This window comes from Porites lutea (genome assembly GCF_958299795.1).
Source record: "Porites lutea chromosome 5 unlocalized genomic scaffold, jaPorLute2.1 SUPER_5_unloc_1, whole genome shotgun sequence".
Classification (NCBI taxonomy): Eukaryota; Metazoa; Cnidaria; class Anthozoa; order Scleractinia; family Poritidae; genus Porites; species Porites lutea.
Window position 1 is genome coordinate 356493 of NW_027332288.1, and position 18204 is coordinate 374696.

Here is an 18204-nt window from a genome sequence, read left to right on the forward strand (position 1 = left end):
ATGCCGCGCGGGATTGTGGATAAGTACAAAATTCAATCGGGCATCACTACAGATTTTGTATGTACATGTGTACGCTATCGATATCGAACTTAAGCGACACTAAAACAAGTTTGTAATCTCAGCAAGCTAGGAGGAGACGAATTTTTCATAGGATTCTCGCTTGAAAACCTTACTTGACCTTATTTACAGGAGTGTTAAGCACATCATAGATTGTACAGAAATGTTTATTGAAACTCCAAAGGACCCCAAGGTGAAAGCTGCAACATGGTCAGACTACTAACATCATCATACACTGAAAGTGCTGGTCGCCATAATGCCATGTGGCTCATTTAATTTCATTTCAGAGGCTTGGGCTGGTACAGCATCAGATGTTGCTATTACTGGAAACTCGGGTTTCTATGACATTCTTGAATATGGGGATGAAGTCATGGCAGACAAAGGGTTCACCATTGCAGAGGATCTTTTAGTAAGGCATTGCCGACTACACATCCCACCAGGAAAAAGGGGCAGTGAACAAATGACAAAGGAAGATGTTAAAAAAACAAAAGAAGTTGCGAATTTAAGAATTTTTGTTGAGCAGGCAATTCGCTGACTTAAAACATTCAAAATATTGAAGCATAAAATGCCCATCTTACTCTTGGATAAATTTGATGATATTATCACTATCTGTGCAGCACTGTGCAACTTGTACCCAAAGCTTTGCACTTGAGAGGTTCCCAGGTGTATGGCTGTAGATACAGGTTGCTCATGCAACAAATGTGAGTAATGAACAACATCCATTAAATACATACAACTACAAATCACTAGTGTGACAAAAGTTCTGATGCAGCATAATTCTTGAAAAAAAATTCTAAGTTGCTTACTAACTTATGCCAATAACTCTCATCAAAATAAATTCGTTGCATAAAGTAACCAACACGGGTAAAAAAGAAAAAATCACAGTACGTTCTCCTGGCCAAAGCTATTTGCCCCTGTATTTGAGCATAATATGCATGCTCGTTTCTAAGCATTGTGACATTGTCATGTTCCACAAGGTAGGGGAGATTTTTTGCAGACGGTATCTCATTAAACATCCCATTCCACAACAACTGCAATGGACTAGTAAATCTGGAGATGCCCCCAAGTAAGGTCTTGATGGATCAACAAATAGCCCACTTTCTGAGAATGTGAATTCCTTGTGATTGCACTTCATTAAAGGTATATACTTTTCTTTTGCAATGGGCTCATATTCTTTACTATGATTTAAAGCAGGAATTTTATTGTTGGGGGCTTGTGTAGCTCGCTTGGCTTTTTAACGAGAGGACCAAGACTCTGTTCTTTCTCTTTAGACAGCAGTTTATTCTTCAAAAGCTTCTGACAACAACTCTACTACTCAACTAACTCTACTAGCTTACACAGTGAATTAAATAAGGAAATTGTAGACTTGTTTTGAGTTCGCTGACCGGAAGAGTTTCTATTGAATACCTTATCGCCTATATCGCAACAGCTTTGCTACAGTAAGATAAGCCTACACAGCCTCAACCGACAAATACCAAAGAACCAATTAAATGCTAACAGTGAAACTGCCCAGAACGACAAAACATACTAAACAGGAACTCGACTATGGGTAAAACCTAAGGTCAGCTGTACTCGCCAAACAAGCCTACTTCAAAGAACCAAAACTTAGTTTAACAAACACTTCAAATGGATAATACTAGACAAAAACTCAGGAACTAATCATATGGGGAAATACATTGAATCTTTAAGTTCCTAAGTCTATAAAAGTCTAAAAACTGTTGATCATAAAGCTAGCAAAATCTTAAAAATAGCAACACTGAAAAACAAAACTAAAGGTAACCACCACACAACATTCCTTCCCGTCTAAACTGAGCATCGTCCTCGATGCGGACAGGAGAAAAACGGATACACTACTTAAAGGTTATACGTCAATAAAGTACTTATAGAAAAAAAAAAGAAATTTCTCAAAAAGGAAGAGAAAAGAGTTTACGACATCTCTTCAGCTGCCACTTTGCCACTGTGCGTATTTGTGACGATGTACTCATACGCGCTCTCGGTAAACGTTGCCCCGCAGTGGCAAGAACGCATAGTCTTTAAAAAGTCAGCGTGCTTCTTAAAGCATTTGATGCATATGAGGTGATTGCAGCGTAAAACTGTCCAATCAAACATGGCGGCACCCTTCATCTCGAAACAAAAAATGCAAATCCATTTCGCCATGTGGTGGATACGTTGCCAATCAAGATTCATTGATAGTACCTATAAGTACAAAAACAGTACGAAAACAAAAACTATAATGATGAGACGTGACAAAACGATCAATTCTGCTCTAACTCTGTCAAACGATTGCTGACAAACTGCTGGAAATTAGCTGAACTATGAGCTAACAACAAGTCTTCAAAAATAAAAACTTCTTCATACGCGTGTGACGCGAAAGCCATAAGGTTACGAGCTAAAAGGTAACCGGATGTTTCCAAAGCAAACAACACTTCGCAGAATTGATTCTCTGGAAACGAACGACAGTAATCTCGCGGAAAAGTTGCGCGAAAAATGTCACTGACGTAGCGCTCTTAAATCATGAAATAATGACAAATATGCACGAACTCGACAAGGTTATCTACTTCCGAATTCAGAGATCGACCAAAACCAGAAAATAATCCTAAAAACAAATCAATAGATTGCCACGAAAAAGAGTGATTTATATGAAATACAGATGTTGTTTTCCTTGAAGAACGACTGTCACACTCATACTTAAATGACGCGAAGCGACCACTAACTGAAGCTAACTGAGTAGCCCCAATCTCATCTAAAAACCTCGAAAATTTAACCAAAGTTAAATTAATACAGTAATACATCATCGGTAAATTAAAAACGCGAGAGCTAAATACAGTTCAGTTCCTCTTTTTTTAAGCTTGGAATGTCTTGACTCGAAAAGTCTTGCTAATGCTCCTTTGCTCCAAATCGCTGCGGGTCACGACACTGTTTACTTGCAGCTTTTTTACGATGATCGTTTTTTACGGGTTTGGAACAATGGCCGCATACCTTGCGCTGAAGGTTGTCAAAAACGGGTGCTTGCAAAGGAGGAGGAGGTGTATGTACGGCTCGACGTCCAAATATCCTGAAGATACATCGGCAAACAATACAAAAGACGATGAAATTGGTCACTGAAAGACCTAGTGCAATGAAAGCAATGTACTCGACGTAAGTGGAAATAGTAGTTTCTTCTATCTAATCAATAAGACTGTCTGCCTTTTGCAAAGTATCACTAAGCTGGCCATCGTAAAGCTGAAACACTTTATCAAAATTATCAATCACAGTACGGTTAATCTTAATAGGTGGTGGGATGGTCAGGGATTCTTGAGGCAAGTCCAGTGGAGTGAGATCATCTGAGCTCGGATCCCACTGAACATATGTAATCATATCAGTTGAAAACAGTGGAAGTGATACCAGCAGTCTTTGAGGACAGGTGCTTAAGCTAGTTTTCATTCCGATGAAACTGACGTTAAAGGGAAAGTTATAAACTGCCAATGGAGAAACATCTAGCTCGCCGCTGTTCAAAGTTAATGTTCCAGAAGTTGGTGAGAGGAAATATCTGCCTCCAACATGAATTAGCGGGTGGATATGGTCACAGTCTGGAGCAAGCTCGTGGTTCCGCGGGAAACAAAGTTTCAAGTTCGGATTCCAAGTAATAGTAACCACCACACAACATTATGTCCTTTGCATGCATCATAACCCATGATTTTTCTTAAGAGAGGCTCTACATTATGGTTTATTTAAGGGATAGCCTTGATGGTATTAACTCTGGTAAAAACTTAGTAGAAATTTGATGCTGTGATTCTGCCTTTGCACTGATTAGCCCACATTGCATTGTCTGCCTGTCCCCGTGTTTCGGTTTCTATCTGCTGAACTTGCACATCTGTCAGGACAGGCATTTGTGACAAAAATTATTCCACACTTTTGCAGTTTGTAGCTAATTTGGTAAGTAAATTTGGATTAGAAGCAACAGGAACCTCAGATGAGACATCTGTTTCATAGTCCCTTTCATAAAATGAAGTAAAACAACCATTTGATAGTGTTTTCTTAAGTTCTTCAAACATATGCTTGTGATTATTCCCTTGGGTGTCGATATCCTTTTCCTTCAATGGAACAAACAACTTTCGTTTTGCAGACACTACTGGCCTTGATGCCTCTGTGAAAGAAATTCACATACATATTAAAAGAGCCTTAAAAGGACGTGGCATGCACACACCCTATAAATTATCAAATCCTACTTAGACAACAGATTGTCTTAAATAAACAAAAATCTCTGAAAAGTCCAATTCCATCATACAGTCTTAAATATTTCTATTTCCCCCAAGAGTTAAAAATTTTATCCGTTACATAAGATCAGCAATATAGTGAAACCTGTATTAAAAAGACAACCACATGATCACTTGTTGTCTACACATAATAAATTTTTCAGCTAAAAAAACAACCGGTGGGTTTTTTTTTTAAATATGGCCAGGGATATCCAGGAACCATTGATGCTTGTGTCTGTATTGTATATATATATATAGATTTAGCCAGGGCTAAAAGCGAGGCTCCCATTAATAAATTTATAATTTAAATCAAACAATAAACTTGTATTCCACAATTCAGTTAACTTTAGAGTACATTCGTGTGACTTTTCAGGGAAAGGCTGAGTGATTTTAAAAAAAATTAATTTGCGAACAGCCCCAGAGTGAACCAAATCTCACATCGAGTTGATAGCCTCGTAAGTACACCCAAAAACTGGCAATCATCTTCGATCACATTTATATTAAGAGCCATAATGGCTCTTGATCACCGTAGATTAATTAGGCCTGGAAAAAAAATTCCGGCCGAATTTTTTACGTTCGACAATTGTACTTTACAAAATCTTGCCAACAAATCTGGGTGCGTGTAAACCAACCTTTTATATCATTTATACATCACATCTGAGGTGAAACAGTACTATGAGGCACTGTTTTTATCATACAGACCTCGGACAACAGAATGCATTATTTCACAATACTGCGATACAAATTGCTATCATTCAATATTCAGGACGATCGAAGCACGCGTTGGCTTTAGCCGTAAACCGTTAAAAAAATTTTCAAAATCATCTATACGGGCAGCCGGTTCTGACTTTTGCAGTGCTAGCAGTGGCGAGTGTTTGAATGAACATTGACACATTTACGTTCCATCATAATAAAGAATTTATTATGTTTATTTTTTATTTTAAAACGGTTTAACGGGCGGCATTTTGAGTACTCCGGGAAGCGTTGTTCACTGAACGACTGAGAACAATCGGCACAGCGATTAAAATTACAAGAGACAGTACTAACAATCAATAAAAGAAATATAACTCGGTGAAACATATACAGAGACGCCAATTTTCATTCAGGAAGACAAGTATTAAAGTGTCTCTAAAAATCCTGAGTCTTCGAGCTTAAAGCTGAAGTTTATGTTTTAAGCAAGCTTCCCGGTGTTTGCTTTTTTCAAAGACGAACTCGAGGCAAGGAAATCGCTCAAACCTTTCTTTTACAGCCAGAATTATAACTAAATATTCCTTGAAACTTTTTCTTTCTATTTGCGGTGAGAAAATGTCTAAAGGCTTTTTAAAGATCTGAAAGCTTATAACAAACCTGATACTCGGTCAGATCATTGTCTAAAATCTTACAAACGTGCATAAACAAAATAGCCGCATAAACTAAGCTCGACTTCATTAAATTAGGAATAAAAAACAAACATCAAATACAATAATTACTTAGGCTTACCACTCGAGATGCAGCTCCTGAAAGGTGGTAAGTAAGGCCAGTATCGCTTCAGACTTTGCAACCCTCTTACGCATTAAGCATGGTGAAAACAAAAACGATGCCATGCGAGATCGGATTTCCGACTTTGAGTCAACCAAAAACCCAATAAACAAACTAGCCATGAATAACACAAGACTCCTGATAGCAGCTGAATTTCATTTTGTACATCCAGTGGAAAGAGAAAGTTAAAAACATCACAAGTTGACACAAAACTCTGTCAGCTTCAGCTGTCAAAGTAAAGAAGATTCAAGATGCTGCATAAATTTTCCGCATGAACTCACCAGTCAAATTTTGACCAATCAGAGCATAAAAATTGGACGTAGAGCGTGACCAACGCGTGAACATGGCGAGAAAAGTCAAAAGCAACTGTTTTCCCTGCCTGTAGCAGCTGGCTGAATTTTCGCGTCCGAGGTCAGTTTGAAATCAAAATTTTAATTGTGCGGCACATAAACATAAAATATATTTCATATGAATTTAAAAAAAATTAAACTTGAGCCTGCGATCATTTGAAAACCAGTACCTTGTCAGCGGAAAACTTCAAAAAATACTTGACCTCGATGGGTCGACACCTGAGCACGCAATACAGTCAAGTGATACTGGTCAGCGGATACCTTGTTTTGACAGCTGTCAATTGATCACAGCATTGATGTCCAAAATGTGTATCAGTTTTCCTGTGCCCCGATCCCAAACTAGCTAGAAAGTATGAGACTGAATATTGATCGCGATCTAGTAAAATAATTAACTGGTCAGCTGACAGCTTCCAAATGAATCACGTCACCTCAATGAGTTGACACATGAGCCCGCGATACGGTCATGGGATACTAGTCAGTGGCTATCCTGTTTTGACAGCTGTTAATTGACCATATTGTGAATGTCCATTGTAAAAGATGTGGACTAGACAAGACACGCCTGAGACACCCCTCCCTTCTTTTTGATAGTCTCCCCTACCCCACCCGTACAATCCGTAGACGCGTACGTACGCTCGGTCAATCACGTGACAACCAAACGAAAAGAGGTTGACCATAATCTGTGAGCCCCGCTATTATGATTGTGGCTCTTCTATAGTTTCAGTTTGCAAAGATCATTAGCGAGCTGATTCTTTACAGATGTCAGCAATTGCTTACACCGGCATGTGTAAAAGCAGTGCAGTGTTCTATCTTTATTCTTTTTCAATCACGGATTACCTACATTACATCTGACTACTATGAGCCATCATTATTGGGGTTAAGAACATGTCGATAACCCTGTCCATGAGAGCATCTGTTGATAATGATGATGATGATGGGAGTCTAACAATATCCCAATAAGAACTATACCTATATTAGCTAACATACAGCGTTCACACCTTTGTTGAATTTAGCTGCTGTGAAATTCATATCTTTGGCACGAACAGGCTCAATAACAGTTTTATGGGAGGGAACATTCCATGTGCAGGCCTTTGAAGTGCATGCCACTACTAAGTTTGTGAATCCACCTCTTACAGCTGCTTCAATGCGAAAGAACATGGCAGTAATGTGGACACACGAACCACCCAGCCCACAGAAAGGATTACAGTGTATATTGTGGTTTCTTGTGTCCTTTTAAGTACTATGATTCCTTATTCTAATGCAGAACTACTAGGATAATTTATTTCTTTTTTTCCAGTTGAGATATATAGCTATATAGGAATTTTTGTGAGGGACATACTGGTAGGTATATATTACTACAATCACTTACTTTAAAGGAAATCGCTTACCCTGCTGTACAGGTAAAAAAGGCACTGTGAATCTCTCCTGACTCTTTCTTCGCACATATCCACACTATGCGTGGTACATCATTTATTTTCATAGAAGGGGTGCATTCTGCCTTCCAGAAACAGTAGTTACAGTTATCATCAACAGGATTTATATAAACGTGTTTTAAGAGCGAATGCAGAGAAAAATCGAGCAAAATCGGCAAATCGTGGCCACAGCTCAAAACCTAAATTACCTCATTCTCAGTCTGTAATAAGGTTTTAATGAGTTTATAACACTGCTGAGGTTTAAGTTTCAAAATGCTGCCGAGTTTGGGAATTATTTGAGATTTTCGATTTCAACGGTCAGCGGGCCTAAAATTAGCCGCCGAACTCGGGAAAATAGCCCAGTAACAGAATTGAGCTGACTTTCATAAACGAGCGAATATATTGGCAATCTTCGACTTAAACCTCAAAAAGCAGATATCTAACAAAAACTGAACGGCACATTTCTTAGATTTATAGTATAAAATATCGACTAACGAGCACAATGTTGAAACGTAATTTGCATAATGCTTATAAATACAACAATTTACCGCTAAATCCAAAATCGAATTTTCTATATGGGGGAATTCTCCAAATCACCCCAAATCCCGCTTACTACCCTGTGAGATATAGTACTTCAACATTATCTGAAAGTTAGTCTGGTGTTCTTGCGAACGCTTGTAAAATAGATTGATTATTTTGAGGTTATTTTGTCTCAAACAACCGCTAATTGACCCCAGGGTCAATTGACACGTGCACGTCACCTTAGTTTTATGCATCGATTTGAGCTCGTTAAAAGTGAGAAACTAACAAGATTCTTTTAATATGTACCTGTTTTAATGAAATACACGCAATTTTCAAAAGGAGAGGCCGTTCAATGGGTAATTTCTGTTCTTGAGATCTTGTAGATTGCAGCATGGCGTCTTCGAGTGGACCTTGGTCTAGGTCTATTTTCCCGTGACTGCGAAATCAGAATAACATCAAGAAATAATTCTCCCTCGAATCTTCGTAAGTGAATCAGCTTTGCAGTGCCTTACCTCAGATAAAAAGTGGGCCGAATAGCAAAACATTTCTGGCGCAATTTGGATCCCTTGTGGAACGCAGTGTATTGCTGAGCGAAAGGTGAGTAAACAAACGTGGAAAAGTACGTTACCTCTGATTGCGGACGAGCCAGTAAACGATAGTCTCCAGCGAAAAATAGGATTCGCAAAAATCTTGCTGATGTATATTTAACAGTTTGTTACTATAAATTTACACCTGGTTTGTCTAAAACTTTAAACAATGCATATCTGTCCAAGAGTATAAGAATGTTTCGAAAGATCCATCCCTAAATAACTGTGGGCTACTCCTTTTTCCCCATCACCGATGTGCACTTCCTTCCCAGTCTTTTGCATGAGGCTTGTATGCCTTTTTAACTGTTATCGACACTTAAAACTGTCCGTTTAAGGCCTGGTTTAAGAACTTGACTGACTTAAAAAACCGTCGCGAACATGCACTATTATTATTGGACTTTGGAAGCTTTAAGCCCAAAATGATGGTGCAATCTAGAGAAATTTGCCCGGGTCTAATTATAAGACAGGGAACGGGTACTAAGAAAGGGACGGTCTCACTTAGCAACCCGTGGACAATCTGGGCATGCTTGCCTTCTGTTGCAGGGGCAACCGTTAAGGCCAGGCACGCCGCCCCCACCCGAGAGGATTGCATGGCATCCACCATTTCAGTCGCTTTTTACACATCATGACCTTCAATTATCATGAATTATAATGCGGGCCTTGATCGTTGCCACCTTACCAGAAGTCTAATCTTCGCACTGTTAGACCATGAGAATCTCTATTATTATTCCATGCTCAGCTTCCGGTAAACCGATACTCCGAAGCAAAAATAGCTTTACAACGACTCTATCCAGGCCAGAACTCCTGATATCAACAAATATACCCCCCCCCCCCTTAAGAGAGCAAACGTTCCCCGAACTATTCACTTGACCCACCCCATCCCTTCGTTAAGAAAAACTACGCACTTAGTTCACTGGACAAAACGCGCTCGTGAATATACCAAACTATAGCCGTTCATCCTACAAGCAATCTCAGTTTCAGCAGGCGTGGCCACGTTTCCAGTTTCGACACCTGCAACAGACACTGTAAATTAAGTAGCAGCCACAACGCCCTTCTTTGAAACCGCCAGGACGAGAAAGTTTATAAAAGACTTAACAGGTGTGCGCGCGGGTTTCCTTTTCTTCCTTCCCTCCCATTGTAGCACTCAAATTCTGACCCAAGTATTAATTCTAGTAGTAATCAATCGTTCCTGAGCCGATAGGCACAAGGATACCAGTTTCTTGCAAAATACGCTGTGACATCCGTTTTCTCATCCCCCTTTCTGCCTTCGGCCGCTGATTAGGTTTGGTTCTGTGCTTTGAAATAACTTTAGGAACGAAACGTGATACGTGAGGGGCGTGTCCGGCTAAGGGCAAGTGACTCTCGGGGGTGAAGACATATACTGAGCTTGTCAGTATTTCGTAGCCCGTACCACGTCGCGAAAATAGAACAGCCCAAAGAAAAATAACATGCCTTTCTTTCCCCAGCCCCCGCAGGTTTTTCGCATTACTTTTTACTGCTCAACTGATTCTACATTTTCGAGCCGGAGCGAACATGGACGCCCTTGGGGTTAAGTTTCCACTTCATTTTCGGCACCTGACTAAACGCAATCGCTGACTTGTGTGCCTATGCCTCGTTTGCACTGAAGTAGCAGTATATGACCACGACAGACTTGCTGCTATCCTTGGTTTAAAACCGCAATGGGCAAGAACAATTTCTTGATAAAAGCAAACTATTTCCTCCTTAGCAGACATGGAGAACTACTACTAAGACTTAAGCAATGTCATTGCTTAAGTCCTACTCGACTTAAAAAGAGAAAGCATGATGCTTTCTCTTTTTAATGATTTACGGCTAAACACTACAATTTCATGTAGCTTTTACGCAAAATTAGTACTTAGTTGTTTGCAGAATTGCATTTAACAACGAATTACAGAAATTTAACTAAGTTTAGATCTCATAGATAAGAATTGAATGGAAAAAACTTTCGGGGTAACAAAGTCAAAAGATAATGTTTGCTGGAAAATCACTTAATGGACATACAATAGCAGAGATATCACGCCCGTAATTTTCTGTTCAATGCACCTTATGACAAGTCTGACTAATCCATTGGTAACCCATGCCTTAAAACCGCCTTGAACCTTAAAATTTAATCCATTTGACTTTACTGCGTAGTGCAAATATATCTTCTGAACACTCCGGGGTTGGGGGTAAAATCAGAAGAACAGAACATTCAGTTACTGTACCATTTTTAAAAGTCGGACAGTATGTTTGCTAATCATCTTAGTTAACCGCTTTTGAAATAGGACAAAAGGACACCTGATCATACAGGAAAATGAATTTACTCTATCCCGAAAGCTTTGGTTTCCCGTGAACTTATTTTTCGCAGGAGACAATCGATAATTGCCTGGTCACGCAATCGGAGGTGAGTAACTAATTAAAAGTCATTGATACCATCGCCGCTTAGCAAATACACTACATGCTGCAAAGGATCTAAATTGCGCTAGAATGTTTTCCTATTCGGCCCACTTTTTATCTCAGGTAAGATTCTGTTTGATTCTGATTCATTTACGAAGGTTTGAGCGAGGATTATTTCTTGATGTTATTCTGATTTCGCAGTCACGGGAAAACAGACCTAGACTCAGGTCCACTCGCAGACTCCTTGCTGCAATCTACAAGATCTCAAGAACAGGAATTACCCATTGAACGGCCTCTCCTTTTGAAGATTGCGTGTATTTCATTAAAACAGGTACATATTAAAAGAATCTTGTTAGTTTCTCACTTTTAACGAGCTCAAATCGATGCATAAAACTAAGGTGACGTGCACGAGTCAATTGACCCTGGGGTCAAAAATAACCTCAAAATAATCAATCTATTTTACAAGCGTCCGCAAGAACACCAGACTAACTTTCAGATAATGTTGAAGTACTATATCTCATTGGGTAGTAAGCGGGATTTGGGGTGATTCGGAGAATTCCCCCATATAGAAAATTCGATTTTGGATTTAGCGGTAAATTGTTGTATTTATAAGCATAATGTAAATTACGTTTCAAAATTGTGCTCGTTCGTCGATATTTTATTCTCTAAATCTAAGAAAATGTGCTTTTTAGAAATTGTTAATATCTGTTTTTTGAGATTTAAGTGGAAGATTGCTAATATATTCGCTCGTTTATTAAAGTCAGCTCATTTCTTTCGCTTGGCTATATTGCTGTGTTCGGCGGCTAATTTTAGGCCCGCAGACCTTTGAAATAAAAAATCTCAAATAATTCCTAAATTCGGCCGCATTTTGAAATTTAAACCTCAGCAGTGTTATAAATTCATTAAAACCTTATTAAAGACTTAAAATGAGGGTAGGTTAGGTTTTGAGCTGTGGCCACGGTTTGCTCGATTTTTCTGTGCATTCCCTCTTAACCATCAGGCAGAATATAAGCGATAGGCTTTTCCCTCTTTGTACTCATTCAGTAGACGTTTTTGAAGGGAAATATCGTTCCCTGGATGATCCTTCATTATGTACAAAGTAATATCACTAAAAAGTATAGGTGGCCACTTGGTCATCCCGTTAAGTTCACCTATCCATCCATTATAAAGTTCACTAGGATCTGGTAAAACGCCTTCAGGAGTTTTGAGAAGACTCTCTCTTTCACGTTGCGTCTGAGCAACCCGGGAGGCAGCATCCAAAGAAACAGGCATATTTTGTTCTGCAGCAGCGAAAACACGGAAAACCAACTCTTCTTTTCTTCCAGAGACCTTAAGACCTCGTTTCTTAAGAAAGTGTTTCAGTGCGTCCATTCTCCATGTGTTGATTTCACCGAAAGAAAGTTGCTCAACAGCGGCCATCTTTTTTGTCAGATTTTTGTGTAAACTTATTTTCGAACAGGAACGGACGGAACGAGAGCATAAAAAATTTCCAAACAAAACGAGGCGGAGTATCCAATGAAAAATTCCTCTCCTCCTAGCTTGCTGAGATTACAAACTTGTTTTAGTCCGCTTACGTTCGATATCGATAGCGTACACATGTACATACAAAATCTGTAGTGATGCCCGATTGAACTTCGTACTTACTCACAATCTCGCGCAGCATCTGAGATTCGCGATTCGTATATAGTAGTAAATGTCCAATCACGATGCAAAAAATATGCATATATGGCGTCACTTGCGCATTCGCGCCGGTAATGTAATTTTAGATCTGCCAAACGTTGGCTACAATTTTTCATGTGTAGCCTTTTTTGTCTTTTTATTTTAATTTCGGGTGCTAGAGAGGTCCTAAATCTTATTTAAAGTGGAATCAGGCCGATAAGCTCAAAAATATAAGAATCTGGAAAGAAAGTCGAAGAATCTCCAGTTTGCTGCAATTCCTGGCCGTAAAGTGTGAGGCGCTTTTAGTGTGGCTCTTTGGTTGCTCCGTTATTATAAAAGGTGGATTGACATACGGTCACGTGACTACCAAAATTTGTCTGATGCATAGGTTACCAAATTTTCTCATCCATGGTGCTCCGCGCGCAAGAGAGCTCCGCTATCAATACGGAAATTCATGGCGCAGAAAGAAAACTCGATGATGTGTCATCCACATGCGGACCAACAAGCCATGTTGTGGTTAAACAATATTCTAAACAAAACACACTTCTACGATACTAGGTTACAGCATCAGCCTCCTGCGTCGATAGGTCTTCATTTAAGTGTCATTTTGAATTACATCTATGTAGGGGTGCACGGGGCATATGATAAGACGATGCATTCTCTGGGACTAAGAGCTAATGACAGCGCTAAAGACTTTCAACCATTCCCGAGTTTTCAAGTTTTTGTAAAAACAAAAAGTTTAATTACCATGCATTTTATCCTATGTGGCAATATGAACCCAAGCCCTGCAAAGATAACCCCATCTGGGACTTGAAAGACAAACTGTGGTTGGGAAGAAAGCCACCGGTCAAGGAATGTATTCTGGATAATATATAGATTTAGCCAGGGCTAAAAGCGAAGCTCCCATTAATAAATTTATATTTTAAATCAAACAATAAACTTGTAATCTACAAATCAGTTACCTTTAGGGCACATTCATGTGACTTTTGAGGGAAAGGATAAGTTATTCTAGAGTGAAACATCTTACATCGAGTTGATAGCCTAAATATATGTACACCCAAAAAATAGCAAACATCTTCTATCACATTCAATAAGCCATAATGGCTTTTGATCACAGTAGATTAGGCCTCGAAAACAAATTCTTGGAAAACAAATCAGGCCGCATTTTTTTGCGTTCGACAGGTTTACTTTAAAAATTCTTGCCAACAAATCTGTGTGTAAACCAACTTTTTATACTTTTTATACATCACATCTGAGGTGAAACAGTACTTTTTATCATACAGACCTCGGACAGAATACAGCATTTCACAATTTTTCGATGTTCAGGACGATCAATCGTGGGCTTTTAGCGAAACCGTTCAAAAAATTTCCAAAATCACCCATACGGCCAGCCCGTTCTCATTTTTAGTGCGAGCTGTCAGTGTGGTCGAGTGTTTGAATGAACTTTAATGGAGATACGCTTCAACATAATAACGAATTTATTATCATTATTTTTTGTTATTTAATGGTTCCAGTTATAACGATGTGTAATCTTATAAAGCGTTTGATACGCGCAACATTTATAAGTATTCTTGCAAGCGATTTTCATGAACGATGAAAACAAGCACCACGGACAAGCGATTAAAATTGCAAGAGAGATAATCAATCAATAAGAGAAATATAATTCGGTAAAACATTTACAGAGACTACAATTTTCTTTCACGAAGACAAGTATTAAAGTGTCTCTAAAAATCCTGAGTGTTTAAGCTTAGAGCTCAAGCTTAAGTTTATTTTGTTTTACTTTCAGCCGGCCTCCCGGTCTTTGTTTTTTTTTTTTTCAAAGATGAACTCCTCGAAACAGGAAAATCACTCAAAAGGTTTTCTTTCTACAGCCAAATTTATAACTAAATATTTTTCGGAACGTTTTTTTTTTCCTATTTGCTGTGAGAAAATATATCTGAAGGCCTTTTAAAGTTCTGTAAGCTCATATCAAACCTGATACTAGATCAGATCATTGACTCAAATCTCAACAAACGTGCAAAAAACTTGCCGCATAATCTGTGCTCGACTTCATGAAATTAGATATAACAAAAACAAACATCAAATACAATAATTACCCAGGCTTACCATTCGAGATTCAGTTCCTGAAAGATATCAAGGAAGGCCATAGTTGCTTGAGACTTTTAAACCCTCTTACGCATTGAGCAAGGCGAAAGACGAAAACGATGCCATCCGAAATCGGATTACCCAATTTTGACAAGCGACGCTTTTCTTAACCAAAAACCCAATAAACAAACCAGCCATGGATAACAGAAGACTCTTGATAGCAGCTGTATTTCATTTTGTACATCCAGTGGAAAAAGATTTAGACAGTTTAAAACATCACAAGTTGACACAAAACTCTGTCACCTTTTGCTGTCGAAGTAAACAACTTTCAAGATGCTGCATAAATTTTCCGCATGAACTCACCTGTCACATTTTGACCAATCAGAAGACAAAAATTGGACGTAGAGAGTGACCAACGCGTGACCATGGTAAGAAAAGGTCTTCCCCGCCTTTATTTTTAAAAAAGTGGCTGAATTTTCGCGTCCGAGGTCAGTTTGAAATCAAAATCTTGACAGTGCGGAGCCATAGTGACATAAACACAACATATTTCATATGAATCATTGGAAAAAATACACTTGAGCCTGCGATCATTTGAAACTGGTAATTTGTCAGCGGATAACTTCAAAAAAGTACTCGACCTCGATGGGTCGACACTTGAGCCCGCGGTACGGTCAGGTGATACTGGTCAGCGGACATCCTGTTTTGACAGCTGTCAATTGATCACAATATTGATGTGCAATTAGTTTTCTATTGGGCTCCAAACTAGCTAGAAAGTGTGAGAGTAAACATTGGTTTCCCTGTGGTGCGGACGGACGGTCGGGCGTACGGTCACGTGATTACCAATTTTTCTCGGATGAGTAGATTACCACATTTCCTTAGCTACGGGGCTCCGTCCACGCGCGCGCTTCCCGCGCGGGTGGAGCTCCGCTATTAATTTCAATAATATATAGATTTAGCCAGGGCTAAAAGCGAAGCTCCCATTAATAAATTTATATTTTAAATCAAACAATAAACTTGTAATCCACAAATCATGATCAGTTAACTTAAGGGCACATTCATATGACATCTTACATCGAGTTGATAGCCTAAATATACATGTATGTACACCCAAAACATAGCAAACATCTTCTATCACATTCAAGAGCCATAATGGCCCTTGATCACAGTAGATTAGGCCTCGAAAATAAATTCTTGGAAAACAAATCAGGCCGCATTTTTTTGCGTTCGACAGGTTTACTTTACAAATTTTTGCCAACAAATCTGAGGGTGTGTAAACCAACCTTTTATACTTTTTATACATCACATCTGAAGTGAAACGGTACTTTTTATCATACAGACCTCGAACAGAATACGGCATTTCACTATTTTTCAATGTTCAGGACGGTCAATCGTGGGCTTTTAGCGAAACCGTTCAAAAAATTTCCAAAATCACCCATACGGCTAGCCGGTCCTCATTTTTAGTGCGAGCTATCGGTGTGGTCGAGTGTTTGAATGAACTTTGATGGAGATACGCTTCAACATAATAACGAATTTATTATCATTAGTTTTTTGTTATTTAATGGTTCCAGTTATAACGATGTGTAATCTTATAAAGCGTTTGATACGCGCGACATTTCTAAGTACTCCTGCAAGCGAAGTTCACGAACGATGAAAACCGTGAACACCACGTACAAGCGATTAAAATTGCAAGAGAGACTACTAACAATCAATAAAAGAAATATAATTCGGTAAAACATTTACAGAGACAACAATTTTCATTCACGAAGACAAGTATTAAAGTGTCTCTAAAAATCCTGAGTCTTTAAGCTTAAAGCTTAAGCTTAAGTTTATTTTGTTTTACTTTCAGCCGGCCCCCCGGTGTTTGCTTTTTTTTTCAAAGATGAACTCCTCGAAGCAAGAAAATCACTCAAAGTTTTCTTTCTACAGCCAAATTTATAACTAACTATTCTTCGGAACGTTTTTTTTTTCTATTTGCCGTGAGAAAATATATCTGAAGGCCTTTTAAAGTTCTGTAAGCTTATATCAAACCTTATACTAGATCAGATCATTGACTCAAATCTTAACAAACGTGCAAAAAACTTGCCGCATAAACTGTGCTCGACTTCATGAAATTAGATAAAACAAAAACAAACATCAAATACAATAATTAGTCAGGCTTACCATTCGAGATTCAGTTCCTGAAAGATATCAAGGAAGGCGATGGTTGCTTGAGACTTTTAAACCCTCTTACGCATTGAGCAAGGTGAAAGACAAAAACGATGCCATCCGAAATCGGATTACCCAATTTTTACAAGCGACGCATTTCTCAACAAAAAACCCAATAAACAAACCAGCCATGGATAACAGAAGACTCTTGATAGCGGCTATATTTCATTTTGTACATCCAGTGGAAAAAGACAGTTAAAAACATCACAAGTTGAGACAAAACTCTGTCAGCTTTAGCTGTCAAAGTAAACAACTTTCAAGATGCTGCATAAATTTTCCGCATGAACTCACCTGTCAAATTTTGACCAATCAGAGTACAAAAATTGGACGTAGCGCGTGACCAACGCATGACCATGGTAAGAAAAAGGTCTTCCCCGCCTTTATTTTTAAAAAAGTGGCTGAATTTTCGCGTCCGAGGTCAGTTTGAAATCAAAATCTTGACAGTGCGGGGCCATAGTGACATAAACACAATATATTTCATATGAATCATTGGAAAAAATAGACTTGAGCCTGCGATCATTCGAAACTGGTAATTTGTCAGCGGATAACTTCAAAAAAGTACTCGACCTCGATGGGTCGACACTTGAGCCCGCTGGTCAGCGGATATCCTGTTTTGACAGCTGTCAATTGATCACAACATTGATGTGCAATTAGTTTTCTATTGGGCTCCCAAACTAGCTAGAAAGTGCGAGAGTAAACATTGGTTTCCCTGTGGTGCGGACGGACGGTCGGGCGTACGGTCACGTGATTACCAAATTTTCTCGGATGGGTAGATTACCACATTTCCTTAGCTATGGAGCTCCGTCCACGCGCGCGCTTCGCGCGCGGGTGGAGCTCCGCTAAAAACGATTGAGGGCCTTGTTGGTGGTCAAGAACACAAGCATTTCTCTCCTCCGAGAACTAAACTCTATCTTCATTTCATCTCGGGCAAGTTAATCCGAACATCAGATATACGTTCGAGCTCACTTTCATCTCTCCCACCAAGGTTTCCAAAATGCTACAGGAAATGCCGACAAGCAAGCTAATAAACTAGAAAATGACTGGACAACCGACAATTTGACTAACAATAATCGACTTTTTGACTGTGACAATAGAAGGATCGAAAGGCACCAATAACATAGTCACCAATCTAACGTAAAACCCCTTTGCTTCTCACTGAACAGTTAAGGTGGCTCGACAGGAT

General features: G+C 39.1%; 1 pseudogene; it reads left to right on the top strand.

Moving 5' to 3' along the window:
• Positions 1–709, top strand: LOC140925355 (uncharacterized; annotated as a pseudogene).
• The last annotated feature ends 17495 nt before the right edge of the window (positions 710–18204 follow it).